Source organism: Armigeres subalbatus, chromosome 2 (assembly GCF_024139115.2).
Source record: "Armigeres subalbatus isolate Guangzhou_Male chromosome 2, GZ_Asu_2, whole genome shotgun sequence".
NCBI classification, from domain to species: Eukaryota; Metazoa; Arthropoda; class Insecta; order Diptera; family Culicidae; genus Armigeres; species Armigeres subalbatus.
Window position 1 is genome coordinate 439,541,803 of NC_085140.1, and position 9,934 is coordinate 439,551,736.

Consider the following 9,934-nt stretch of genomic DNA (forward strand, 5'->3'; position numbering starts at 1 on the left):
TATATTTGACATATCATGTTCTACTCTGTGTCGCACAAAATAATTTGATATACAGGTTTAATAGAAAAAATTCACTATCCAACAAAATTGAACTTTTTTTACGCTCCCTTCAACCATTTTTAATGTACTCAATACATTTTTTTACGTTGAATTCAGAAACGTATTCAGATTTTCTGTAACATTTCCAGTTTTTGAGAAAAACGCATTTTAATTCACGAAGGTACGTATTTTCATAGAAATTTGGTTTCTTTCCTCTGCAAAGGCTCCTCACTTTTAGAATAAAGTTTGAATTTTGTAGAATGGGCCTTGTAGAATGCATGTGGGTTGTTGGATTTAATTTGGCACGTTCATTTGTTGTGAAAAACGGAATTTCATTCACAAAAGTACGTCTTTTCATCTAAATTTGGGAGCTGAATTTCGGCTCCTCACTTTCAGTTTGAATTTTGTAGAATGGGCCTTGTGAGTTGTTGAATTTTCTTTGGCACGTACATTTGTTGTGAAAAACGGAATTTAATTCACAAATATACGTATTTTGAATAAAATTTGGATTCTGTGCTCTGCAAAGCTGAATTTTGGCTCCTCACTTTGCGAATAAAGTTTGAATTTTGTAGAATAGGCCTTGCAGAATGCATATGGTACTCATTTCGCGACGACTAAAACACGCACTGAACTTACTTGCAAACTATTGAAGATCGCGAAGAATTTGGAAAGAAGTCGTTGAGGTATTTCCCAAATAATTATTCAAGATATTGACGAAAAAATGTCAGAAAGTTTATTCCCAAGCAAGTCTTGGGAACATCCGAAGAAATCTGGACAGTAGTAAAACCCGGTTCTGACTCTGGAACTACTTGCTACTTGCTAGAAATCCTCCCAAAATGTCGCGAATACCATCTGTCCACTTTCATATTTCTACGGATATTCTTAGGCATTAGGCAAAACATACCAAAGAATTCGTCGAGACCTTTTCAATAAATTACTCAACAATTAGTAGAACATTAAATGCAATGAAAGTTCCGAAATATGTATTTAAATCCGCCTGGCATTTTTTTTTAAATTGATTTTTCGCTTGACTTTCAATTATAGTATAAATTAACCAATTACGCCAAAAATGCTAGTATCCCACCATTTCCAGAAATTAAGTTTTACGCGGTTTATAAACAGTATCAAAAATAAAAAACTGAAAGGTGCAGCCCATTCATGTTGTACGCAAAGGTGACGTTGAACTACGTAGCTGTATGTAATGTACAGGTTTTCGACTTTTCTGTGCGATGAGACCAAAGCAAGCCTTTGTCAAGCCCAGGATGAATCGCTGCTTTCGTTGTTTATCCTGTGCTCTTGGGGTTGAGTGAGCATTACGAACTCTGGTTATGTATATAATTTTTAGACCATCATTTGGAAAGGAAGAGAAAAACAAACAAAAAATTGAATTTTCAAATAATCGAGGATGAACAACAGTCTCAAGCGTTCACATATCAAAATTACCAATTGATAAAAACTCGCTAGAGAGTAAGAATTGTTCGATAATTGTATCTTGATTCGAAATATTGGTAAATGCTACTTTTAAACTTATTTTCCTATAACACTTATAACACCTAAACACAATGCCAAACATCCGATTGAACTTCATTGTTGACATTAAATTGGTATTAGTTAGGTTTAGGTTTACATTAAAATGATAATTTCGTGTTTATTACCAATTGATTCCACAACTTTTCACACCTGAGAAGTTATCAAATAAAAATAGCAATAATTATCGTTTGAGAATGATTCAGCACAACCCTGACTGATAACGCCTCTCCACTAGACTGGCCAGCTTAGTATGGGGAGAAAAAAATTGCCGAACTCCACGGGGCACGCCCCAGGGTTGTGTCTTAGGTGAGAAAATCAATCTCTCAAAATTTCAGCTCAATCGCTTGTTGCATAGGCTGGCGCAATTGATTTGAAGTTTGTATGGGGATTTCAGTCAAAATGTATAGGAAAATACACCTCCGTCACTTATTCGATCTGGAAATTGGTTCTGATTGCTCGATTGAGCTCAGATTTGCAAAAAGGGCAGTTGGTATGCTACAGAACAATTTCACAGAACGTTGTACGATGACTAAATGAACTTTTACTTAGCTTTCGGCTAATTTATTAGGAGCTGAATTGTGTATTTTTGGATTTATTGATAGAATCGTATCAGCCGAAAACTATATAAAAGTTAATTTTTTCATCATACAATGTTCTGTGAAATCGTTCTGTAGCATACCAACAGCCGTTTTTGCAATTCTGAGCTCAATCGAGCAATCAGAACCAATTTCCAGATCGAATGATTGACGGAGGTGTATTGACTGAAATCCCCATACAAACTTCAAATCAATTGCCCCGTGGCATTCGACAACTTTTTGTTTCCTGGGCCAGTCTACTCTCCACATTAAATCTCGGAAATCCATCTTCCAGTACGAATTCTTCAAAATTTCAAAAACCACTGACACGATTCAATTTTATAACTCTCTACACTTCATGGGATGCTTTGAACATGTTTTAGCTCTCGTCCAAATTGATAAAATGGCGACAAATCACATGGACATTAACAACGTTAACTGGAACAGAGACTAAGCGCCTGCCACTAAGTCAGTCTAAAGCCCCGGTGGCTCATTACAGAAAAGCCCATCGTGGAAGCTGGGCTGTCAACCGCGTTTGGTGCTCATCCTATGGAGTAAGTCAGAGCAGACGCAGTAAAGAAGTTATAATTATTATTGCTTCACGGGAGTTGCGCCGGACTATGCGTTTACTCCGGTAGACACCGAAGAATCAGTAAAAACGAGCCGAAGTTGCCGTCAAACGCCCCCAAGCTTTCGAGAGAAAACGCGCGTAGCAGAAACGAACTGCACCAGCTAAAAACCTTGGAAGTTGCATTAATTTGACGTCTATGCTGGCTTGAAGTTTCCTGTTAGCCTTGCGAACAAAGGCGCAGAATCCAGAGATTGCGAGATAGATTCTTGATTTGATCTAGGATGTTTTCGAGTGGGAAACATTCTCGACACTCTGTTTCCATTGACTTTGTCACATACTCCTGCAAAGCTTTCAATTTATAATTAAAGAAATGCCAATAGATAACTAAGTTGAAAAGCAGGCCAAGTTTCAGTTGGAATGTAGTGCTATGGGAGAAAAAGCCTGCGAATTGCGATGCACGTACGAGATTCACTGATTCAACGAAACCGAATGTTAAACTGTTTTCAATAGTAAATATTATCATACATAAATATTGTAACACACTGAAGTCGGTTTTTACGCGGAGGATATGGACCGCGTAAATTAAAACAACGTGAAAAACCGCGAAAATCCCAAAATATGTCTGAATGAATGTCAATGTCAAAAAAAAAATTAAAATTTGGTTGATAAAATCGAATGGTTTTGCTACCAGTATCGAATGTTGCCAAAATCGAATTGGGTCCGTACTACATACGGCCACTTGAACGCTCTATTTAACCGATTCAATCCGGATTTTTTTTTCGTCGTATTTCAACATAAATTTTGGACATTATGCTTCAAAAACGTATGCAAACCATGAAAAAGTAGAAATATGTGGTAAAATATTTTTTTTGAGATCTTCTAGGGCTTGCAAACCTTCCTTGAGTTCATGATCTTGATCTACATAAACAACAAAGCGTTTTACGGGGCCTCAATCCTTATTTGAAGTTGGCATTGCTACTTGAGACATAATTAAACTATTTTTTATCAAATCGCAGTGTTACCAAAACATAAACGATACTCCAAACTATTCTTGAGTTCAGATCTTGGAGGTCTACAAGATCAACAGAGAAATTCATAGGTTCCGGAGCTTGTGTAATAGTTGGAGGAGCCCCATGGAACATTATTACAGTAGTATATACAAAATACAAGACTACTGTACTCCAAACAATTATTTAGTTCAGATCTTGGAGGCCTACAAGACCAACAGAGTGATTGATAGGCTCCTGAGCTTGTGTGTTAGTTGTAAAAACCCCATGGGACGTGATTATGTCAATATATAAAAACATCCACATTCCCAGAATATCTACGGTACTTCAAAACTTTCTTGAGTTCAGATCTTGAAGTTCTACAACACCAACAGAGTGATTCATAGGGTCCTGATCCTGAGCTTGTACGTTAGTTGGAGCAACCCCTTGGGACATCATTACACCAGAATATGCAAATCACAGCATTCCCAGGGTAATCCAAGTCATTCTTGAGTTCAGATACTGAAGGTCTTCAAGACCAACAGAGTGATTCATTGATTTCCGAGCTTGTGTGTTAGCTGGAGAAGCCTCATGGAACATCATTACACCAGTATATACAAAATACAATATTCCCAGAGTATCTACGGTACTCCAAATCATTCTTGAATTCAGATCTTGGGGGTCTACAAGACCAACAGAGTGATTCAAAGGCAACTCAGCTTATGTGTTGGTTGTAAAAACCCCATGAGACATCATTACACCAGTATATGAAAATTGAAACATTCCAAGAATATCTACGGTACTCCAAACGATTTTTGAGTTCAGATGTTGGAGGTCTACGAGGCCAACAGAGTGAATCATAGGATCCTGAGCGTGTGTGTCAGTTGTAGAAACCCCATGGGACATCAACATACCAGTACAGTAGCCGTTCGATAACTGCAACGCATTCTAGACGTCAAACGGTTGTCAATCGACGTCAGATGCAATAAAAGTGCATCCAAATGTGCAGCGCAATGCAGCTGTCATTGAGTTTGACATCAGTTTGAAGTTTAGCGGTCCGATAACTGCAAAACTGTTGCAACTATCGAATTGCAGTTAAAAAGCATTGCAGTAAAATGACTTGCAGTTATCGAACGTCTACTGTATATACAAATCATAACATTCCCGGAATATTTACGGCGCCATACATGAGTTCAGATATTGGAGGTCTAAAAGACCAACATATGATTCATGGATTCTGAAGCTTGTTTGTTAGTTGGAGAACCGTCATGGAACATCATTACACCATTATATAAAAATCTTGTTAGTTGAAATTGCTCAAATGGACATCATTACGTACACAATACGTAAGTACGAAAAAAAACGCGGGTTTTTGTCTTGACTTGTCTTGTCTTGTCTTAGCACATGCACAGCCAGTATTGAAAAGTATCCTGGAAATGTCGGTTGTGTTTCCGAACACTTTCTTGTCAGCATTAATATTTGCAGCGTATCATAAATATGACACAAATATTAAAACGGCCAGGCCCACCGTGCAGGCTTGAAATTGGGAGATAATTCAAAACCCCCCGGCAATCAGATTATTCAGTAATGAATAACATGATCAACAAAAAAAAAACGGGCTTTTGTGATCACAAACATCGCATCCACAATTTTTTCGTTCCTTTTATCGTCTATAGTGTTATAGAATAAAGCTTGGTCTACGGGTACCACGGCGTCTCTTGATGACCGGCTGGGCTATACATGTGAATTATTGCTACTCCATAATCGATCAGAATTAGAGTAAGTTGCACCAAGAAGGCGTTTCTACTCTCATACTTACTTGTTTCATACTTATTATACATACTATATATTTTATACGATATGTTTACCCAAGTGTTTACCATTTCTATACGTATTGAAACCACCAAGGGGTATCATGAGATGACAGTCTAACCAATAAATGAGGATTGCGTACCAAGAACTGAATAAAGCTCGCAATACATTCAATCGACAATATAATTGGTTTCAGTATTGCACGGAAGTGGATGTTACTAAGACTAACATTTATATGTAAGAGTAAAGTAATTTACGTATGAATAATATCACAAAATTTAATTTCAAATGCTTTTCTCCATACTTATCCCAAAATGAATTAAATGTAATAGCTAAATCATGTTGCTAAAAAATATCTTTCTCAGTTCCTCTGCAACCATTTGATGTGATTCTGCGAGATCGTCAACAGAAGGCGTTTCAGTAAAACTTTCGAATCGACATGTTAAGCTCTGGTGCACTGCTGCAAACATGCAGCACACTAGGAGTAAACTTTTTGAAAGCAGTGTACCAAAAGGAATCGATAGATAAGTTTCTCAATAAGAATTTTCTTCGTCTAAAAAATATTTAGTAGACTAACAGGTAACAAGTCATTGTATTTTTTTTTCGAGAAATACTCTCATTATTGATGAAATTTGTGTAAGGTAGTTATTCACAAACTGCGTGACGAATAATAAAAAAAAACTAGAGGTTCATTACAAGAAGTGGCGAAGGGGAGAGGGGTGTTGAAAATAGTAATTGTACGTACTATATCGATCTTCCCTAGATGTCCTTCACCATACAATTTTTTGGCGGTAAATTCATCCTAGACCATCTTACATCTACTTGTTGATCGATTTGAATATAAAGAATTGAACTCATGGACAATTTGTATTGTCGTACATGTTCAACGAATTCTACAATGTGTCTACAATGGTGTAACGGGCCATACAAATTTAATTAAACTATTTTTTTTAAGTGCGCTAATTTGGGCTATTATTTGGCCTTTATTTTTGGATTGAGCTCACGTTGCGGCCGATGCAGGAACCGTTGGCATGCTTGGTGGTCATCTCAGTCGTCACAGGAACGTCTCCTCTTTTCTCTTCTTCTTCTTCTTCTTCTTCTTCTTTATCTCAATTCCTTTTCTTTGCTTCAATCACATTCCCATAATTGACGAGGGAATCACTACACTGACGGTTTGGCTTTTATATACACAGGTAAAAATTGTGACAATTACACGCTATGGAAATATTGTCGCGCTCTTCTCAAACGCTCAGATCTTCGCGGTGGTAACGCGCAAGCAAAGATTGCGCAGCAGCGCGCCCATAAGCTTTAACACAGGGTGCGAGTCTGCGCTGTTCAATTTAATAAGCCGCCGAATGGGGCTGCCATAGTTGAAGAGCCGCCGTGTGTAAAGTAAATGGGCGCGCTCCAGCGCAATTCGACGGAGGCTGATCGAGATGATCACGATCTGAGTGTTTATCTTGGGATGCATAATATTTAAACGCATATTTTTGTGTTCAATAGCCTCTAATTTTACATCCAACTTTTCATTGCACACAATATTGAACACAAGCTTTATAGTAATGACCAACCTGTAGTTTCAAAAAGTGATGGAAAAATGAGTCAAATCTAACGAAGCCTTTTTGTTACATCATATATGCTGTAACATTTTTATACTGTGTAGCGTCAGCCACAGTTCCAAGTCCGGGGAGTGGTACAGATTTCGCGCGCACTATCAGTGGTCACTCTCAAGCGAGCTAGCACCTTTAGAGACGAACAATCACAGATTTGTCGCAATACCAATAGTATTGTTCGCTCAACCAATTTCATTGTCACTTGCACTGCAGTTCAAAATGTTCACCACTGCTCGCTTGAGTTTAATGGTACGTTGTATGGCCAACCGAAAAAAAAACGCGACTAGGATTAACTTGAAACATTGGTGCACATTCCTAGTCGTTCGTGGTGATATCCGTAATTGACCCGTACTATTTGGCTTATTTAGGTGTTTTAAATTTAGTGGTACTATAACTGTAATGTCACCTCTTAGTTCGTAAGTTCTAACACGTTTTAACTTTTAGCTTTTAAGTTTTCAAAACTGTTCGCTAACTTACGCGGAACTACTACGGTTAGTATATCAGGCGAACTATACCGCGAACCGTCACACCGTTCTTCACTCCTCCGGACTATATTCAAAAAAGAGACCTCACCCTATTCGGGGAATGGTATTTATAGTTTTCTCCCACGGCATATGACTCGACAAAATTGAGCAATGACAATGACGAACCACAACAATAGGAGACGACGACGCATACGATGATCTGATGATGGACGAACGACGATAACACAGGCACAAATCTTATATCTACGCTCACGTATTGAGCTGGCTGATGTCCCATACTACTCTAAATATTCACTCCGACACTGGCTACATGCTAAGCCTTAACAATTAAAAAGTCCCTAACAATTGTTTCCGCTTATCAATTTAAATAAATATCAAAATAAAAATTAAGAAAAAACTATGCCTGAATAAATAAGTAAATAAATATCTAAGTGCAAACAAAATAAATATATAAATAAATAAACTTTTTAATAAATAAATAAATAAGAAATAAATAAATAAATAAATGAATAAATAAATAAATAAATAAATAAATAAATAAATAAATAAATAAATAAATAAATAAATAAATAAATAAATAAACTAAAGTTGGAGTGAACGAAACAAACAAAATAAATAATAAATCTGGAGACATCAACCAAAAGCTACTGAACACAAAATAAATATCACTCAAACACTACAAAAAGTGGAGACAGACATTTATTTAATATTCAGACATTTATGACAACACAAAACATTTATAACAATTTTTTTTTCGAGCTCAACCACTAACTAGCCTTCCCACCAAATATTTAATTGTGACCCGAAAATGAACGGTCACAAGTCCAGTAGAGCTATTCCAACTCATAAAAATAGATGGGATGACGTAGATCTTCATGTTGATCGATTTGAGTATTGAGATCTAAACTCATGGACAGTTTGGAGTGTCGTCGATGTTCAACGAGTTCTGTAATGTATCTATAATGGTGTATCGAAGTCCCGTGGAGCTATTTCCACTCATAGAAATAGTGGAGACCGAATATTGGGATCTGAGCTCAAAGACAGTTTAGAGTGTCGTAGATGTCGAGCGAATTCTGTGGCGTGTCTCTAATAGTGTAACCAAATCCCGTAGAGCTATTACAACTCATAAGAATAGTTGAGACATCGAAGATCTCTATGTTGATCGTTTTGAATATTATGATCTGTACTCATGGATAGTTTGGAGTATAATAGATGTTCAACGAATTCTGTTATGTATTTATAATGGTGTAATGAAGTCTCATGGAGCTCTTCCAACTCATAAAAATAGTGGGGACATCAAAGATCTTCTAGTTGATCGATTTGTAAATAGGGATCTGAGCTTGTTTGGAGTTTGGAGTGTCGTACATGTTCAACGAATTCTGTGGTGTATATCTTTTTTTTCTTCTCCCTGTTGGGTATCTTAATAACTGCGACCATTTGTTAGATCTATTGTGATATATGCCCCATTTGATCTAGCTTTGTCAAGTTGACGCATCATTACTATTTAGAGCAATTGCATTTCCTTGACTACCAGCGTTATCCCAATGCGGTATTATGGTTCTGATGAATCGTACTACCATATTGGGACTTGTTCTCCAAACTTCTGAGGGTTCTATAAGCCCCCTTTGAAGAACTGTAATCTCTTTCTAAAAATTGCCGGACAATGGCATAACAGATGTTCCGAGTCTTCTACATGTGTGCCGCAGAAACGACATACATCATCTTGAAGTTTTCCTAACAGATTCAAGTGATATCGGCTAGGGCAATGGCCTGTTATAAGACCTGTATATGTGTTAAGATCTTTTTTTGAAAGATCTAAAATTTTGCGAGTGATAAATGCGTTTGGTGCGATGAAACGTTTAGATTGCCTCGCAATCAAGGTGTTTTTCCAGATGTCCTCTATTTTAGAATGTTCCCAAGATTTGAGTTCCATTCTAAGAGAACACGCAGATACACCACAAAATGGTTCGGGACCTATGAATTGTCGAGATGAACCAAGTCCAAGGCCAGCCAAGAAACCAAGGCCAGCATATCAGCTTGTTAATTGCCTTCAATGCCAAAATGACCAGGAACCCAATACAGGTTCACTTTGTTACGACTACCCAAGGTTTGGAGTGACTGAACACATTCCCAAACGAGTTTGGATGTGCATGTTGCTGATTTCAAAGCATTCAATGCTGCTTGACTGTCACACATTATGCAAATATTTGAATGCCTGTAATTTCGGCGTAAGCATAAATTAGAGCATTCAAGAATAGCCTGAACTTCAGCTTGGAAAACAGTTGGCCACTTGCCCATGGAAATCGAGATATTTATCCCTGGG